We start from the raw sequence: 21,047 nt of genomic DNA, 5'->3' as shown, positions 1-21,047 counted from the left end.
CACCTTGATGGCCAAGAGCTCCTTGTCACCAATGTCGTAGTTCCGCTCAGCAGGCAAGAACTGGCGGGAGAGGAAGGCACACGGACGTAGCTTATGGCCCTCGGAGGCCTGGCACAGGACGGCCCCTACTCCCTCCTAGGATGCGTCCACCTCGATAAAAACTGGCCCCTGCGGATCTGGATGCCGAAAGCATGGTTGTTGCATGAATGCCTCCTTGAGACGACGAAAAGTGACCTCTGCTCCCGGAGGCCACCTTTTGGGATCTGTGCCTTCCCGGGTCAGGGCTGTCTTCGGGGCAACAATGGATGCATAATGAGGGATAAAAGACGGGTAACAGTTTACAAAGCCCAGAAACCTTTGGAGTGCCTTGAGCCCTGACAGCTGTGGCCATTCCCGAATGGCTCTTAGCTTTTGCGGATCCATGCGGAATTCCTGACTGGAGACTATATATCCCAGGAAGGGAAGAGACTCCTGCTCAAATAGGCACTTTTTGAGCTTCGCATACAACTTATGTTCTGTGAGGTGTTGTAAAACTTGGACGACATGCCGGCGGTGGGCGGCCAGAGTGTTGGAGAAAATCAAGATGTCGTCTAAATATACAACCACACACTGGTATAATAGGTGGCAGAGTATCTCATTCATGGTATTCTGGAAAACTGTGGGGGTATTACAGAGCCCAAACGGCATCACCAAATACTCATAGTGGCCGTCTCGGGTATTGAAGGCCGTCTTCCATTCATCACCCTCCTTGATTCGGATGAGGTTGTAAGCCCCTCGGAGGTCCAACTTGGAAAAGATCCTCACACCTTGTAGGCGGTCAAAGAACATAAGAACATAAGAACATAAGAAAATGCCATACTGGGTCAGACCAAGGGTCCATCAAGCCCAGCATCCTGCTTCCAACAGTGGCCAATCCAGGCCATAAGAACCTGGCAAGTACCCAAAAACTAAGTCTATTCCATGTTACCATTGCTAATGGCAGTGGCTATTCTCTAGGTGAACTTAATAGCAGGTAATGGACTTCTCCTCCAAGAACTTATCCAATCCTTTTTTAAACCCAGCTATACTAACTGCACTAACCACATCCTCTGGCAACAAATTCCAGAGTTTAATTGTGCGTTGAGTAAAAAAGAACTTTCTCCGATTAGTTTTAAATGTGCCCCATGCTAACTTCATGGAGTGCCCCCTAGTCTTTCTACTCTCCGAAAGAGTAAATAACCGATTCACATCTACCCGTTCTAGACCTCTCATGATTTTAAACACCTCTATCATATCCCCCCTCAGTCGTCTCTTCTCCAAGCTGAATAGTCCTAACTAGTCTTTCCTCATAGGGGAGTTGTTCCATTCCCCTTATCATTTTGGTAGCCCTTCTCTGTACCTTCTCCATCACAATTATATCTTTTTTGAGATGCGGTGACCAGAATTGTACACAGTATTCAAGGTGCGGTCTCACCATGGAGCGATACAGAGGCATTATGACATTTTCTGTTTTATTCACCATTCCCTTTCTAATAATTCCCAACATTCTGTTTGCTTTTTTGACTGCCGCACCACACTGAACCGACGATTTCAATGTGTTATCCACTATGACACCTAGATCAGAGATGAGAGGCAAGGGATAACGGTCCTTGACTGTTATGGCGTTCTAGCCCCCGGTAGTCAATGCAGGGCGGAGCGTGCCATCCTTCTTCCCGACAAAGAAGAATCCAGCCCCTGCAGGGGACTTTGACTTCCGAATGAAGCCCCTCTCCAGGTTTTCTCTGAGCGCGGAATCGATATGTACAGTCCAGAAATCAGAGCCAAGGGAAACTCCACAACCGGTCCAAAAGTCCAGTAGCAAAGAATACTCCGCGGCCGGCCCAGGGGTCGTGAGTCAAGGATTCTCCACAGCCGGTCCAGGGATCGAGGGCCAGAAGAATACACCGCAGCCAGTCCAGGGGTTGAGAGCCAGAAGAATACACCACAGCCAGTCCTGGGGTCGAGAGCCAGAAGAATACACCGCAGCCAGTCCAGAGGTCGAGAGCCAGGAGAATACAACGCAGCCAGTCCAGGGGTCGAGAGCCGGGGAATACAATGCAGCCAGTCCAAAAGTCAAGCACGGAGGGTCAAACGCAGGAACAGGACTCAGGAACAAACCACGAGAGCCAAGACGAAGTCAAGGCAAGGTCTGAGATGCAGACCTTGCCTTTAAATAGTCCCCAATGGCTGGAACAAAGAGAGGAGCCAATCCCAACACAGGAATGACTCCTATAGCAAATCCTCTTCTGCCGCATACAGCCCTAGAGGGGGTGGAGGCAGAAGCCCCAGGAGGACGGCCGATGCCGCGGCCATGTTGAAGCAGCGAACAGCCGCGGAACAGACCCGCTGAAGCAGGACACCGTTAGCGGGGACGAGGCAGTCTGCCGCGCCAGTAAGAGATGGGCCCCGGTCGTGGCTTGCCGCCGCCGAGGGCCATAACAGGCAGCAGATTTCCAACTAGTATGCGTATTGGAGCATACTACAACAGCAGCTGTGATAGCCTCTTCAGTAAGGAAACACTGGCATGTGTTGGCACTACATAATGTCTTTAAAGAGCTGCCCATGATAGCATTCTAAAAAGGACCCACTATACAGGGTTGTACTATGCATTCTTTCTTCAATAAAACTGACATGCATTAGTCAACAGTTTGTGTATGGTGCAATTTATGCGCTAGTGCAGTAGTGGGAACAGATTGGGTAGATCTTGTGTCAGGGTATCAAGTAAAAAGAAGGGGTTTGACAAATTTATCTTCTAATTATGTCACCTATCTACTAATTTGACCATGTCAAAAGTTGTACATAGGCAGAACTGCTAGACCAGTCAGACTGAGACTAATAGAACATTGCTCCTAGGTAAACACAGTCGCCTTAAGTGCACCTATTGTGCAACATTATATAGATTGTCAGCACACATTTAAGAAATTCAGATGGACAATTCTTGAGCAAGTGAAAGAGTCACCTAGAGGTGGAGACAGTCTAGTGTGCCTAAATTTTAAAGAACAGTACTGGATTTTTACACTCAACATGCTCTCCCCACACATGCTCTCCCCACACAGTTTGGTCGTCTTTATTTTAATTGCTGAGTGGTCATGTATTTGCCAGCATTTGATATCAGCATAAGCATTGAGATTGGTTGGTGTAACACAGGCAACCACTCCTTTTTCAATCTGATTGGCCATTGTAATACATTCACGCTGTAAGCTGATTGGATGTTTCCAGAATTTAAAATTAATCAGGGGGAGGAGCCAAGATGGCAGCAGGCTTGTAGCTTGTAGCGGCAGTGTGCAGCTGCTCGAGGACTTTCCTTAGGTAGTAGTAAAATTGTCTTAAAAAATTGAAATGCCCCCAAAAAGGAAAGGCAGAGTAAGGGTGTATCCCTCCATACCCCCAATTCTGCCTGGAAAGCATACGATCCCAGAACTTGCTGCCGTTTAACCATTAGGGGAAGTTAAAGTCCCCGCAGATGGAATGCCATTGGGTGCGTCGTTCGCATCAGGGGACACATCATTAAGCCCCCCTGACCTGAGGAGTCCAGTAGCACCAGGACTGAAAATCCTCTCTGTAACGACAGCGCTGAAAATGGAACTGAGGAGTTCAGTGAACAGGCTGGAGGGAGTCGGAGCAGAAAGGTAAGTTCCAGAGACAGCGGTGGTATCTGGAAGCCCGGAAACAAAAGAAGCTGCAGCCCTAATGCCGCTGAACCTCGGAGGAGGGGGTGAGTTGCCTTGATCAGAGGAAATCGGGGAAAGGAACGCGGTGGAAGAACAAGGAGGGCTGCAGGGAGGCCTAGTGATTAAGGACTTCCAAAAACCGGCCATGGTAACTCTCAACTCCTTATGGGAGTTGGTAGCCTCTTTCGGCCCCACTTTTCAGGGGCTTACAAGGCAGTTGAATTCGTTATCAGGGGAATTAGGCAAAGTGTCCCAGGAACATGATAATTTACATCAGGAGAATACAAAAGATTTCTGTCCTAGAAGAAGAAGTGAAGTCGTCGCAGAACATTTGACAAATGTTAATCCAAGATAAGCAAGCGGTAAACAGAAAAGTGGAGTCCATTGAAAACAGATTGAGGAGACTAAATTTGAGAATACTAAACTTTCCAGAAGTCATTGGGGAGCAGCCTCGAATAACAATGAGAAAATATATGCTAGAGGTGTTAAAAATTCCGAATGAATGTATACCATCTCTGAATAAAGTCTATTTTTTACCATACAATAGACTTAGAGAGGGAAATCAACCACAATTAGATATTAACAACTTAACGGATTTCCTGGAGTCCTCTATAGAAATATGTGAGAGAGCGACATTACTTATTTCTTTAGTAATCAAATCTGATGTGAGTTTGTTAATGAGTTATTATTTTCAACATATGGGAGAAATTTTTATGGGACAACACGTCCAAATTTTCCCAGATTTATCAAAAACAACGCAGGAGAGGAGGAAAGCCTTCCTTTAAATGAGACAGGAAACTATTTTGATAGAGGCAAAATTTCTTCTTAGATATCCATGCAAGTTTGTGGTTACTTATAATAAAGATATATATATATTTTATGCTCCAGAACAATTAAGAGTGTTTCTAGATTCTAGAGAAAGTTGTATTAACCTCCTCTCCTAAAGAGGACCATGTGAATTAAACCAGATCGATTTGTTATTGAAGGTAAATTAAAAGCTTGCTAGGCTGATTTCAAATTTTGTATAAGTATATTTTGAGACTCCCTAAATGCTTATTCTCCCCCCCCCCCCTTCAAAAAGATTGTGGTCTAATATTTGATTTTTTATTTTCTGGAAATGAATAATGTGGTTAAAGACTTATGTTACTGTATTTCTGAGCAAAGTATTGTCTTTGTAATTATGTAAAAAGCAATAAAGTATAGATTATAAAAAAAAAATAATTTAAGATTCATCATAGCCTTTGAAGAGTTGATCAGCGGTAAGCAAAGTTAGGATTCAGTTCAATCTCATAAGCATTTATTGCCGTCAGCTCGCAAATCATGTGCCGAAGTACTTGGACAAAGAAGATCAGTAATCACAATTGAAGATTTAGTTTTGAAATGCAGCCACGTCAGGGATATTGATTACAACTCTTGCATTTCCAGCTTGAGATGCTTGAAAGATAAGTAAAAAGAGTGTGAACAATTTTTGTTTTCTTATGGCATCAATAGTACATGTATTAAGACAAGAAAATTAAGGCAAGGATAAGTGATTTTTTATTGATTTCTCAGCATTAACAATTTAAAGTTTTTATAGGCAATTTTTATGTGCAAAAGAAAAATATAAGGGGTGGTTGGTAGCATTCATTGATGATTATAAATATGGCACCATAACCATGGTTGGTATGAAATAGCCTCCTCCAACTATAAAACTGTATTCATTGTGCCCCCAAATTAGCAGTATAACTATATTTGTCCTGCTGGCATTGTCTCCAGGGTTTAGGAGTCTTAGATTCTTTATGATACAGGTCTGGATCTTCTAAGGGGAAGAGCTCTGGAAATGTCAGTTCTTCATTGTAGACCCGGGGAGAACCTGAGGTAAGCTGGTTCCATAACACTTTGAAATTTGGATGACCCATCCATTCATTACAGGAAAAGAAAGCCAAGGAAGAATTCCCACTTCTATTTAGTCGTGGTCAATCAGGGTCTTCAGCTGTAGTTGACTTGTTGGATACTGGCATTGGTTCCCATGGATACATGCCAGGGTCACATTTTTCCCATCATTGATCTGGACCTGCTTCACTAAGTCTCTTCAAATAAGTGTTTTTACACACTCAGAGTCCACTAATGCCTGAGATGCAGAGCTCTCATAAATGTAGAGACTTCCTGAGTGGGAACATCCATGAAATTACAATAGTGTAGGGCCAGGAAATTGATGTCCATTGGTTCATCTTACTTATGGGTGTTACTTCCAGCACCTTGTCAAGCATAAGGGTTAAGAGTCGGCAGACCCATTGCCACATAGGATATTCTAGGCTTTCTAGGAACTGTTCCAGCAGAACGGCTTTGACTGCTTCCATCCTGGTCTTCCCTTCCAGGTGCAGCCTCTTCCAAGTGACACCTTTGAGTCTATTTAAAAGGTTCCTTGAGTTTTCCCTAGCTTGCAGAACTCCCCACCGAAATTGCTGTTGGTAGGATGCTGGCATGTGTTCTCTCTCTCTAGAATGGCAGCCTTGACTTTCTGGTATGAATCCCTCCTTTCCGGATTGACTGTTTGGACCTGTGCTCCCTGAGTTAGCATTGTGTTTCAATGCATAACTTGTTCTTGTAGCGTCTGCTGCTCGATAATTTGAGTGTGTAGGATGTTCTGCAACTGCTGCTGCCCTGTAGCAAGGATACAGATCACTTGCTCCATCTTCCCTGCTTCCAAACTATATATATATCTCTGGAGGTAGAAGAGGGGGCAAAAAAACATACTGACCTGTCCAGTCTTTACTTCCTTCTTGAACCCTGACTGTACAGGAAAGGCTAGCCCCCTTGGCCTGTTGTAACTTGGGCTGGTTAAGTGGAAGCGTGAGGCCCCAGGATAAAAAAATATGTAGGGTTTTTGGGGGGTTCTTTTTGCTGCTGCTGTAACTGTGGGCTTCTGCCTATGCTTCTCGCTTAGGCAAGAGATCCCACTGCTGTTACCATATGTGGTAACTTGGGGTGGTTGTGGCTGGAAAAACAGCCAGTAGGATAAGGGAGGCAAATACTGGCTGTTTTCTTATATACAATTTATTTACAAAGCAAAATCAAAAATAGAAAGAAACTGTTCATCTTGCAGTGCTGGTAACAGATCATGTATCTGGTCTTGGCAAACTCTGACTTCCTGCCTGCTCCTCAGGGCCTCTCTAACCCTTCTGTGCCCTGCCTTCTTATGCTGGGCTGAAGGGATCCTACCTGGGCCCAGAATCTCTTGTGGGACTGATTTGAAGATAAACCGGGCTAGATAACTGTGGAAGTCCCTTAAGATATTTTGAGGGAGTTTCCTGTACACTCCCTCAACAAGGCCATAGGTGTTATAATCTGGTGTGGTTGTGGACCCTGGACCATAGTGAGAATTGGCTCCACCCTTGGTTAGAGGGGGCACAACATCAGATAACTGTATAAACGGACCACAAAAACTTGGAATATCTGCGACATGATGAGCATCATAATATTTCTTGGCTCGTTGTCCGGCCTTCTGCAAAAGGCCTTTGGTTTGTACCCAGAGCTGATGGAGTTCTTCAGCTGAAGCCTGGGCTGCTGGTGATGGAACTGACAAGGGTATTGGTAGCGGAGGTAGTGGCTGATGGCCATATACTATCTGGAATGGTGTTGATCCAGTTGCGGCTGATGGGTGTGAATTCAGGGCGAACTTAGCCCATGGTAGCAACTCTGCCCAGTCACTTTGTCTGGAGTTGACGTAGGAGTGAAGGAACTTCTTAAGTGTACGGTTTGTTCTTTCGGTTTGACCATTAGATTGAGGATGGTATGCTGACATCAGGTCTAGAGAAATATCAAACTTCTTGCAAAGAGCTCTCCAGAATTTTGCCGTGAATTGTACGCCTCTATCTAAAAGGATATGCTTCGGCATGCCTTGCAGGCGAAAGATATGCCATATAAACAGCTTAGCCAATTCTGGAGCAGATGGGAGCCTGGGTAATGCCATGAAGTGTGCCATTTTTGAGAAGCGGTCTAAAGTAACCCATATGGTGTTTCTGTTGGATACTGGAAAGTCAACGATGAGGTCAGTCGTTATATGCGTCCATGGTTCCTATGGACTAAGTAAAGGCTGGAGAAGGCCCCAAGGGTGACCAGCCAGAGGCTTTTGTCTTGCACAGGTGATGCAAGATTCTACGTACGCTTCTATGTCCTTCTTCATCAAAGGCCACCAGTAGAAACCCACAGCATGGATAGAAGACACAGTCCAGTAATAAGGCAGCTCAATGCAGATATCCCCGGTAGTGGCCCGCAGAGCGGGGTTCACCAGGGAACTCCTTTCTTGATGGTAACTCTCTGGAGGGATTTGGTAGTGGCCCGCAGCGTGGGGTATGCTGAGGATCAGTGAGTAGAAATCCAGAGTAGTACAGAAGGTCAGCAGAGTGAAGTAGATGACGGTACTTACTCCAGAGTGTAGAAGGGTAGCTGGAATGAGCACTGTAGTGGCCTGTGGCATGGGGTACACCGGCGGTTCTGTCAGCTAGGAGATGGAAGCAGCAGTAATATTCCCAAGGCTGAACTAGCGATATCCTGAAGAAAGGTGAAGGAGTCTCCAGGAAGGAAGGCCTCCAAGGAGCAGATAGCCAGAACGTAACAAGGCCCCCAAGGAGCGGGTACCTAAGGCGTTCTTAGTTCAGGAAGTAGTGAGGCAAAGTGTCTCCGAAATGGAGTGGAAAAAGCAGAAAGGAAGTCCTTGCTAACTCGTAGGGAGCTTAGGCTGGCTGGTTTAAATACATCAGGTGAGTGACGTCATGCGGAGGGGACGCCCCTGAGGTTCCTGCCATGACGTCAATAAGAGAGGGCCTGTCGTGTGCGCGCATGCCCTAAGTAATCCCTGACTCAAGATGGCGGACGGGATCGCTCATACCGTCCCAAGGACGCCGAGGAAGGTGGCTTTTGCAGGCTGAGGCCGCCATGGCCTTGAAGAACACTGTAGCAGGGAAAAGAGAGGTGAGCAGCAAAGGTCGCAGCCGACTGCGACCGATGGGCGCAACAATAGGTTTCCTCCTCTATGGGGCCATCATAAAATCTATGACATGTCCTATAAAAAGGTCTAGGTCATAATTGCATCTTAATTATACTTGTGACTATCAGTTTAAGTCATCCCTTACCAATAATTTCACTCTTGCCTTATATTATTACATTGGCAACACATGTACATAGATCATGTTATTAATGGAATGTTCATGTTACTGTATACAGATATTCCTATTGACTTCTGCCCTTTTGTAAGTCAAATCAGCCACCCCCCCCCCCTGTGCACATCCTTACCTGCTCCAGCACCAACACCCAAGAGCACCTCCAGTGCCCCCCTCATGCACACCTTAATCTGCCCCCCAGCCTCAATGCCCACATTTTACTTTTCCCATATGGGTAGGAAGCTCCATGGTTAAATAGCCATCTAAGAAAGTGTCAGGCCTCCTTGTTCCGGTGCAGGTTCCACCACACCCCAGGGGTGAGGAACAGGTCCCTTTCATTCTCCACTACCAAAGATGTCAGGCAGGTGACATCCTCAGTGGTGAAATTGGGCTGTCTTGCTGGAGGTGGCATGGCTGAATAAACCCAGAAAAACTAGAAGTTGTGTATCGTAGAAGCATGCAGAAAGTTGTGTGCAAATGAACAACCACATGGAAATGTAAGCAAATGTACACACAAAACGTGTATGTTAAATTTAAGTGTATTTTATCGTGATTGCAAATGCATGTGCATGATCTAAAATGCATGAGTATGAATGCGCAAGTCCATTTGAACAAATATGGGTTCGTGCACAATTGTTTTAAAGTTATCCTCTGTGTTTGTATATTTGTATTCATTATAGTATTATAGAAATTGCAGGATAACATTCTTATCTTCCTCAGTATATTTTGTTGATTTTCTGTGTTAGCAATAAACCCTCCAAAATTATTGGAAGGTTCTCCAGAATCCAGCATCTCATGACTTTCATTTTCAGAAAAGTAATTCCTTTGGCAGTATGTTATTAACCAGCGTTATGATTCTGGTATACTTCATGTGGGCAGAAGGATATTTATCAAAACCTTGCTCCAGTGCAAATATTGATTCAGGTTTATCACTCAAAATATTCCAGTATTTTTTGTGTCCAAAGTGCTAATATTAACATGGAGAAAGTTTTGCGCACTACAGCAATTACAACAGACTGTAAAAAAAAAACAAAAAAAAAACACAGCAGCAGCTACAGAGTGAACAGGAATTGCTATAGCAAGCTATCCAGATTCAATTGTGCCAGCAGCAAACTCTAACACAGTAGGATGTCCAGCAACAAGCTCCTTTGAATCAACTAATACAGTACTTCAGCTTTGAGAAACAAGGCTTTAATTATGCCACCCTAATGTCTTCCTTACTAATTTTCAATTAGTTTTTTATTTTGATTTATATTCCACCTTTCAGACACTTCAAAGTGGTTTACATTCAGATACTGGAGGCCTAAGGAAGTGTGGATTATTCTTCTGGCTAGTCTGTTTATGAGAAAGTCAGGAGACATATCAGACTGACAATCAAGAAGAGAAATTTAGTTTTCCTGTGATAAAAAATTCCATAATAAAGAATATAGGGGTCAGATCAATGAGACAACTCACCAGCTAAGATTTCAGGAGATAAACAAAGAAATATAGATGGCAGGTGAAGACCACAAAACATATCTAGTCTGCCCAGTTTCACTTCCTGTGATAAACTGTAGCATTTACTTGATCTCCTCTCCAGGATTATCTTCACTTCCCCTCATTTAAGGATCTTGTGTGCTTACTGCTTTACCTTGCATCCTTCTAAATATAAATACTGTTTTTGTTGCCACCCTTTCAGTGTGAGGTTTTGTATGCATCATTCACCTTTTCTCTGAAGAGGCATTTCGTCAAGTTATGCCAAAATCTACTCCATTTCAGCCCCATATCATGGCCTCTAGTACTAGAACTTCCTTTCAACTGACAAATGCTTATCTTCTGTGCATTACAGTTAAATTGTGTTTGTTTATTAGGCCTATTGTCACATGTGCTGGGCGTGGCCTATGCCTAAAGAAAGATGTGAATAAAGAGACATTACATTTACATTACGGATGTGTATTTGTCCAGGACGAATTAGGCAATTTCAATGAAATTGCCTAAGTCATCCTGGTTCGGGGAGCCCGAAACCCAAAGGAATTTTTCCCGAAATTTCAGGAAAAATTTGTTTTCGGGTTTAGTGCGCACTAACGGGGTTAGTATGTACACTAAAACAAAATTCGGGTCTCCCCAAATTTTAAAGGCCCAAGCTGCAGGAAATACATAATTTCCCACGGTGGGCCGAAAACGAAGCCCAAACCAATAGATTTGGGCTTCGCACATCCCTAATTTACAATACATTTATACCTTAGAGGTGTCTGCATGTCTTTATCACGACCCCCTCATCTTTAAATCTCACCTTATAGGCTTTATGGTATAGGCTCAGCACTATTTTCCATGGCCCTTCTCTGAACTGTCCCTGCTCTGCCGATATCCTTATGAAAATGTGGCCTCCAGTACCTATAACCTCAGGAAAGAGGAGCTTTCAAACACTATAAATCCTTATCATGCTGTGCAATGAAAGTCTGAAAGAAAACAGTCATTCTAAATGAATGTTTATTCTTCTTGTGAAATGATACCATAGAGAGTATCTGATAGAACTGCTCCTGTGAAAGGAAGTTGATGCCTATATTTTAAATTTGCTACAGGTATTTAAAGTCATCTACAGCTGCAATTCATCTTCAACAGATATTTCAGCACAGAATTAATCATGGAATTTGCTGCCACAGGAGAAAAGTTTGTTTTTTTGTTTTGTTTTGTTTTTACCTTTTATCTTCTCTTCTAGCTTCCTTTTAGATCTGTAACATATAGATGTGAATCAGCCATTAAATGGGCCTGCACATTTCAAAGAGTTTCATGTAAATTATAATTATGTAAGGGAGGTCTCATAAGCTTTTGTGATTTGCCTTCCATAAGGCATTACCATACCTCTTCTGAAAGCTTGCTTGTTATTGAATATAATTTACATATGCACATTTCTACATAATCTGCATTGTTGAATACAAGACAAACTCTGAGATAGATATAGTCTCAAATGGCTATCGAATTAGTCATTCACGTTTTATGGTAAATACATAAAATGCACCTTCTGATGGCAGCTTGTTTCTTACTGAGTCCAGCTCTAAGGATTTTTAAAAGATAAGAAACATGGGCAAAATCTGTAATGCCTCAATCCATGAAGGATAGTTAATATAAGCACACAGTGGGAGGTAGAGGATATCAACTGAGGAACAGAAATATTTTGTGGAAGTCTAATTACCTAATCCTGTATGTTACTTTTGAATTATGGACTTTTTCTACCAAAGCAAGATTTTAAGAATTATTTTAAAAAGACAAATAGTAACGAAATTCAAGTCTGAGATGAGCACAGAGAATCTTTTGTTGTAAAGATGAGAGAAGAATATCAAAGATTAACTGGGCTCTGTGGTATTGCAACAGAAAGTAATTTAGGCAGAAATAGATGGGATTGATGGTCCTTGTCTGCCATCATATTTTATGTTTTATACTTCATTTGATTTCCCTTTCAAAGGGAAGAAGGCTCTTATGAAAAAAAAAACTGTTATCCAACAGCAATTATTGATGACACTAAGAGGCCAGTATTAGAAAAAAAAAAACATAGAAAAGATCCAGGGGTGGATTACAAGAAAATATTAGCCCAAGGGATTTTTTTAAAACCAGCCTATGGGGTATCGGATGCCCTCATGTACTTTCCCTGTAGCATATGTGTCAACAGCTCCCAAAACCACACCAAATCAACCCTGGAACCCAGGTGAATTGGGCCAAAATATCTCCACATTAAAGTTCATCTTTCCGAAATAGCTAAGAAGTTGAGCACATTCTAAGCTAGGGGTGAACAGAGCTGCAGTTCCCATTGCATCCATGCATATTGATTGGGCTCTCCACGCATCTGTTTTTATCTCTTATACAGATATATCCTGGATTCCCGGTCTGGCTCGTGAACCAGTTGCAAATAGTGACACAGCCAGCCAGTGTCAGATACACACATTTTCAATCACAAACAGATTTTTAGATTGCCAAAACTTTCTTGGCACATACACACTGACACACACAAAGACACACATTCTTTCTCAGATACAAAAACACACCCACACATTGAGATTGTGTGTGAGTATGTGTGTCTGTGTCAGAAAGAAAGACACACGCATATACCCTCACTCACAGACAAAGTGTAGATGGATGTGTCTCTCTCATTCTCTCTGACACAGACACATAAACACTCTCTCCGATATGCTGCTGTAATGCTAATGCTCATGAGCTCACACAGTGAGTGTTCCCAGTCCAGCACTGCTGCAACATGATGTACAGTTCTTGCTTGCTACCAGACCTTCCCCATTCTGCAGCAGCCCCATCCCTATCCCAATCTCATTCTATAGCAGACTAGCTGGTCCCACAACCAGCTGCTTCTCTCACACAGAAGCCTTTCCAAAACTGCACAGGAACTTCCTCCTGCCCTACCCCCTTCCTTCATATGCCTGTAGCTTGCCTCCACCTCTCTGTCACCCTCGCACCGCTCCAGTGCATTCCCATTGATTGCAAGCTACACAGTCTGCTGCTTTCATGTTTCCCCAGGTTCTGGTCTGCCTACCTACTCCAGGGGAAGGAGGACCAGAAGTCACCTATACTGTTCCCTGGGCTTATAAAAAGATAAGATTAAGCCCTAGCCAAGACTGGGAAAAGCCACTAACCCAAAATAGCACAGCTTCAAATGGAATCCTACTTTCTCTTGTGAAATCAGCGCAGTCAGGACTGGTACAAGGGTATTATGTGTCATAGGCGAACCTTATAGCCTTGCCCACACTCTTGGCCCAATCCATAAAGATATGCCATACGGGTCAGACCAAGGGCAATCAAGCCCAATATCCTGTTTCCAACAGTGGCCAATCCAAGTCACAAGTACCTGGCAAGTACCCAAAACATTAAATAAATCTCAACCTACTATTGCTTATTAATTAATAACAGATTATGGATTTTTCCTCTAGGAACTTATCCAAACCTTTTTTAAACCCATTTACACTATCTACTGAAACCACATCCTCTGGCTATGAATTCCAGAGCTTAATTATGCACTGAGTGAAAAATAATTTCTTTGATTTCTTTTAAATGAGCTACTTGCTAACTTCATAGAGTGCCCCCTGGTCCTTCTATTATATGAGAGACTAAATAACCTATTTACATTAACTTGTTCAAGTCCTTTCATGATTTTGTAGACCTCTATCATATTCCCCCCTCAGTTGTCTCTTCTCCAAACTGAACAGCCCTAACTTCTTTAACCTTTCCTCACAGGGCAACCATTTCATGCCCCTTATCATTTTGGTCGCCCTTCTCTACACTTTCTCTAGTGCAAATTATATATATTTTTTGGGATGCAGTGACCAGAAATGCCAACAGTATTCAAGGTGCAGTCTCGCCATTGAGCGATACAGTGGCATTATGGACATCCATCATTTTATTTGACATTCCCTTCCTAATAATTCCTAATATTCTGTTTGCTTTTCTGTTCACCACAGCACACTGAGCTGGACAGTTTCAATGTATTATCCACTATGAAGGCCTAGCTCTCTTTCCTTGGTGATAACTCCTAAGATAAAACCTAACATGTAATTACATCAAGGGTCCCAATATGTATCACTTTGCAATTATCCATGTTTAATTTAATCTGCCATTTAGAAGCCCAATTTTCCAGTCTTGCAAGGTTCTCCAGCAATTTATCACAAACCACTTGAAATTTTAACTACTCTGCATAATTTGTGTCATCCACAAATTTGAATCACCTCACTCGTCTTACCCCTTTCCAGATCATTTATAAATATATTAAAAAGCACCAGTCCAAGTACAGATCCCTGAGGTACTCCACTGTTTACCTTTCCACTGTGAAACTCTCCCCTTCCAGTCATTTATTCAAATTTGATCATATATGATCTAGGGATATGCATTAGTCCTGGATTGGTAGCCCGAAACCCGAAGGAATTTTTCCAAAAATTTCATGAAAAATTCATTTTCGGATTTAGTGTGCACTAACGGGTTAGTGCACATTAACTCCCCGTTAGAGCGCCGCTAACGAGAAAAATGTTAGCTCGCACTAACGGGAGCTAGAGCAAACTAAACGAAATTCAGGTCTCCCCGAACTTTAAAGGCCCGAACTGCGGGAAATACGAAATTTCCTGCGGTGGGCCGAAAACTAAGCCCGAACCGATAGGTTCAGGCTTCACACATCCCTATTATGATCACTGCTGCCATCATCATTAACTTCTCTCTCACCAAATCCTGCTCTTCACTGAGAACTAGATCTAAAATAGCTCCCTCCCTCTCTCGTTGGTTCCTGAACCAATTGCTCAATGAAACAGTCATTTATTTCATCCAGGAACTTTATCTCTCTAGCATGGCCTGATGTTTCAATACAAGGGTAATTGAAATCTCCCATTTTTCCCGCACTACCAATTTGGTTACCTTCCCTAATTTCTCTTAGCATTTCACTGTCCGTCTCACCATCTTGGCCAGGTGGATGGTAGTATTCTCCTATCACTATTCTCTTCCCCAACACACAAGGGATTTCTACCCATAAAGACTGAATTGTGCATTTAGTCTCATGCAGGATCTTTATCCTGTTGCACTCTATGCCATCCTGAACATAAGGCACCATCCTGCCACCAAGATACTCCTCCCTATCATTGCAATATAATTGGTATCCTAGTATAGTACTATCCCATTGGTTATCCTCTTTCCACCATGTCACTGAGATGCCAATTAAGTCTATATCATCATTACTGCTATACAGTCTAATTCTCCCATCTTACTTCTTAGACTTCTTGCATTAGCATACAAACACAAACAATTAAAAATAATGCATTTATAGTAATACATTTTACATGATAAAGAACATTCAGTATTCTAACATAGAAATATCACTTGCAACATGTGTATTTTTTAAATGTAACTACTGTGATATCAACCAGAATACTCTGAAAAAAAAAGACACCTGCAGCTATATGGTAGTAGGACTATTGTAAATTGTGTTGAATGAGGATTTGGACCTCAGAAAGTTTTGAGTAAACTGAATTGCATATAGAAAACCTACTATATGAAAACAGAACTAACTGGCAGCACTCAAATAGTAACTATCCTGCCTATGAAAAGGCAACACTGCAAATATTACACCAGGCCCTAAAACACCAATACATCTGATATTAGAAAAACATAACAAGTCAGCTGTTATAGATTCCTACAACAGAAACTACTGGGTGTTGCATAATCATTACCTCTCTCAATGCAGCTGTAACTAGAGATGTGTTTCTTTTTTATTTTTTTCGTTCGTGATTCGGTTTCTGGTCCCCTAAGGGTAATTTCATTTTTTTTTATCGGTTTGTGTTTTTTATTTTGTGGTTCCCTAATTTGGTGTTAGTGCACACTAACACGAAACACGAATGTTTCTGAAATTTCGTAAAAATTTCTTTTGTTTTTGGGCGCTCCCGAACTGTGACGAATTAGACAATTTCATTGAAATTGTCTAATTTGTTTAAAACAAATGCACATCTCTAGCAGTAACCAAAAATCTGATAGAAACATGCAATTTACCATTTTAATCAGCATTCAAAAAGAATTTAAAAACAGGATGAGAAGGAGCAGCTTGGAGGCAGGAGACCCAGGACGAGAAGGAGCAGCTTGGATGCAGGAGTTCCAGCACCAGGAGCAGCATGCAGCCAGCACTTGCAGGAGACGAGAAGAGATGACACACCCCACAGCATGGAGAGAGGCAGGTTCTTCCATCTAGATAGCACAGCAACTCTGTGACAACCACATGGCCTTTGTTTACAACAGAGGCCTTTCGTGACAATGCCCCTTTCCCCGCCCCCACAGGTAAGAAGTTGTATGTGTACACCCAGTGCAAAGAGCTCCTGTCTCTCAGAGAACAAGTCCTATATCTGAAGGCTGGAGTGGAAGGTCTGGAGGAGCTGAGGCAGAGAGGTATATAGATGAGATGTTCAGGGACATAGTAGCCAAATCCCAACTCCAATCTGGCAGCCCTGGTGCTGCCTTGGAAGAGGAAGGTCTCCTGATCAGATAGCATCAACCTGGTATAGCAAGAAATTATCTTGTAGCAAGGACCTACTCTCCAGGTGGTTTGCTATCCTCTGTACTGAGAATGTGCCTCCCAGAGATACTGCCTAGGATGGAAGGGTTAGGTCGACTGTCATAGTTTGTGATTCATTTATTAGGAATGTAGACAGCTGGATGGCTGGTGGGCATGAGGATCACCTTGGAACATGCCTACTTGGTGTAAAGGTGGTGGACCTTATGCATCAACTAGATAGGATTTGAGAAAGTGCTGGGGAGGAGCCAGCTGTTGTACTACATGTGGGCACCTACAACATAGGAGAATGTGGGAGGGAGGTTCTAGAAGCCAAATTTAGGCTGTTAGGTAGAAAGCTAAAATCCAGAACCTCCAGGGTAGCATTCTCTGAATGCTTTCTGTTCCACTCGCAGGTCCCCAGAAACAGGCTGAGTCCTGGAGTCTCAATGTGTGGATGAGACAAAGAAGCAAGGAAGAGCGATTCAGTTTTCTAAAGAACTGTGGAACCTTTTGGGAAAGAAGGAGTTTTTTCTGAAGAGATGGGCTCCACATTAACCAGGGTGGAACCAGGCTGCTGGTGCTAACCTTTAAAAAGGAGATAGAACAGCTTTTAAACTAAATCAAAAGTAAAAGACCGATAGTCGTTCAGCAGCGCATGGTTTGGAGCATGAAAGTTAGGGCATCCCAAAAGAGAGGTTCCAATAGTAAAAAAAGTAGTCCAAGGGCCTATAATTAAAGACTCACCTGAGCTAAAAGTTTCCAATTTATATCCCTGTCAACTGAAATCAGAATATAATAGAAACAAAAAACACACTTTGAAATGTTTGTATGCTAATGCCAGAAGTCTAAGAAGTAAGATGGGAGAGTTAGAGTGTATAGCAGTGAATGATGGCATAGACTTAATTGGCATCTCAAGACATGGCGGAAAAAGGATAACCATTGGGATAGTGCTATACCAGGGTACAAATTGTATTGCAATGATAGAGAGGAGCAACTTGGTGGCAGGGTGGCACTTTATGTCTGGGATAGCATAGAGTCCAACAGGATAAATATCCTACAGGACACTAAATGCACAATCAAATCTTTATGGGTAGAAATCCCTTGTGTGTTGGGGAAGAGAATAGTGATAGAAGTATACTACTATCCACCTGGCCAAGATGGTGAGACGGACAGTGAAATGCTAAGAGAAATTAGGGAAGGTAACCAAATTGGTAGTGCTGTAATAATGGGAGATTTCAATTACCCTAGTATTGACTGGGTAAGTGAAACATCAGGACATGCTAGAGAGATAAAGTTCCTGGATGGAATAAATGACAGTTTTATTGAACAATTGGTTCAGGAACTAACGAGAGAGGGAGGGAGCTATCTTAGATCTAGTTCTCAGTGGAGAGCAGGATTTGGTAAGAGAAGTAATGATAGAGAGGAGCAACTTGGTAGGGGGGGCACTTTATGTTTGGGATAGCATAGAGTCCAACAGGATAAATATCCTGCAGGATACTAAATGCATAATAAAATCTTTATGGTTAGAAATCCTTTGCGTGTTGGGGAAGAGTATAGCAATAAGAATATACTGCTACGCACCCCGTCCGCGCCTGGCCGGTGCATGGGCCTGCTCATCTCCCTGGTTCCATGGCAGGTCCCGGGTCAGTCTCCCTAGCAGCAGCTGCAAGCTCTTCCAGGCCTCGGCATCCTGCGGCGGCGGTCGCCGGGCCTTCCACTATGCATTGGGCTCAGCGCTCTCGGTGGAGTTGGCCCTGCCCCTATGCGTGCACACGTAGACTGCCCAGCCTCTTGTAGGGCCAGGGGTGGGTCCTAGCTCCGCAGTGCACCCTGATTGATTCCCTGTTATAAGGAAGTCCCCTGCTTGTACTTCCCTTGCCTTGGCAATCGGGTTAGTGTCTTGCTAGATTGTCACTTGCGTCTGATCCTTGTTCCAGCCTTGTTCCAAGTCTCGTTCCAGGATCCTTCTGTTCCAGTCTTGTTCCTGCATCCTAGTTCTCCAGCATCCTCCTGTTCCTGTTCATCTACCCAGTTAGTACCCTCAGACTATCTCTCTGGTACTGACCTTGGTCTCCTCCTCGACCTGCCTGTCTGCTGCCTGCCTTCTGACTCCAGTCTGCTCCTCGACCTGCCTGCCTGCTGCTTGCCTTTGACCTCGGCCTGCCTGTGACCTCGTCTGACCTCCAGAACCTGACCCCTGCTTTGCTGACCACTCCTCGGCCTAACCCCTGAATTCTGACCCCTGCCTGCTTGACCACGTCTCAAGATTCTGGTTCTGTTCCCAACCTTGTCATCATCTACGCTGTTCTGGTCCTCCTTGCTCACACCTGAGCTCCAGTCTCGAACCTGACCACGTTCCCCTTCTGTCTGTGGGCACGCCTGACTCTCATCTCTCCAGGAGAGCCCTGCGAGGCCCACCTAAGTCCAAGGGGCCTGGGTCCCTACGGGCTCGGGCTTCCAGTGGTGAAGCTCATCTTAGCCTCTGTCCTCCTCCAGTGCTCCACCCCCTAGGGGCAGGTGCTTCCTGGTCCCTAGCATGGAGCCGTTCTCCACTGTTCCAGGACAACAGTCCACCCCGAGCACAATATATACTACTGTTCGCCTAGCCAAAATGATGAGAAGGCTAGTGAAATGCTAAGAGAAATTAGGGAAGCAAACCAAATTGATAGTGCAGTAATAGTGCTAAATACCCGGATGGCGAGATGTCACTCGAGGGGGACGTCCCAGAGGTTCCTCCCGCCATGACGTGGATAAGACGTGGGTGGCGTGCGTGCGTGCACCCTAGGAGGCCCTTAGGAGAAACATGGCGTGAGGCTTTGCCATAGCCATTCCTGGGATGCCGGAGAATGCGGCTTGCAGACGTGGCGGTAGCCATCTTCCCAAGGCTAGTGGGGAGAGCAGAGAAAAAGGTGAGGCACAAGGGTCGAAGCCATCTGAGACCGACGGACACAACAGTAAGTTAAACATCAGGACATGCTAGTTCATGGATTGAATAATGACAGTTTTATGGAGCAAATGGTTCAGAAACGATGAGAGAGAGAGACATTTTAGATCTAATGCTGTTAGGATTCATGGGCTTCATGGACCCTTGGCCCGAGGTGGAGGTTAATGGTACCTGAGGGGTAGGCCTCACAGGTCCTCACCATCAGGAGGCGAGGTCAGCTGCAGCAGTGACATGACTATAGTTCAGTAGAGTGAGAACATCCTGCGTCACTGCCACGTGATCACAGGTACCTGCACTGAAATATACTGTGAGGCGCCCCAAGGAGCGGGGTGGAGAGGCCCAGTTCATAGGTGTCACAGTACTTAGGCAGGACTGATGACGTGAGGTACCAAAGATGGATCCTCCAATGCAGAGGCGCTCCAGGCAGGCCCCAAGGAGTGTGGAGAGCAGAGGTAGGATCCCTATAGGAGTAATGCAGAGTCTGTCTCAAGGGTCGGGACAGCGTAGCAACAGAGTCTCTAGTGTGATGACATAGGGCTGCCCCGAGGAGCAGGGAAGCATAGATTAAGGGCATTGGTGTATTGACGTAGAGACTGCGCCATGAAGCGGGGAAGTGTAGAGTCAAATTCTCTGATGAAGTATCGTAGAGTCTGCCCGAGGAATGGGGAAGAGTCAAAGTTTCCAGTGTGGTAAGTTGGAGACTGCCCCAAGGAGCAGGGAAGTGTAGAGATGAGATCTCTGGTGAGGAGTGCAGTAGCCACCCCGAGGAGCGGGGAAGCCTGGAGACCATGGTCTCCCAGAGGAAGCGCAAGCATGTCCCTGAGGAGCGGGTACCTGAGCCAGAGTCCAGATCAGCAGCTGGAGATCCAAGGCAAGAACCACGGGTCCAGAGAGACAGGAACAAGCACCAGTGAGGTGAGGGAACTCGTTGCCAATTCAGTTTAATTAGGCCAAGGGAGGTGCTTAAATATCCCAAGGTAATGATGTCATCAGTAAGGAACGGGCCAGGGATTCCCCCCATTGGCCCTTTAAATAGAGAACAGATGGCACGTGCGGCGGCTAGGAAGGCCCGGAGTCGGAACGTGAGCCAGCGGCGTCCCAGCCACTATGTGGAGCGAGAAGGGCCAGGAACAATGTGGCGACAATGGCTGGTCAGAGCCACGAGTTCCCTTGGAGTGGAGGGCCAGTCATGGCAGGATGTAAGCTGGGTCAACCGCGGACAGTTGCAGCCAATGGTCATAACAAATGCTCAGTGGAGTGCAGGATTTGGT

This window comes from Rhinatrema bivittatum, chromosome 1, assembly GCF_901001135.1.
Source record: "Rhinatrema bivittatum chromosome 1, aRhiBiv1.1, whole genome shotgun sequence".
NCBI lineage: Eukaryota > Metazoa > Chordata > Amphibia > Gymnophiona > Rhinatrematidae > Rhinatrema > Rhinatrema bivittatum.
Note: the sequence above shows the minus strand (reverse complement) of the source record.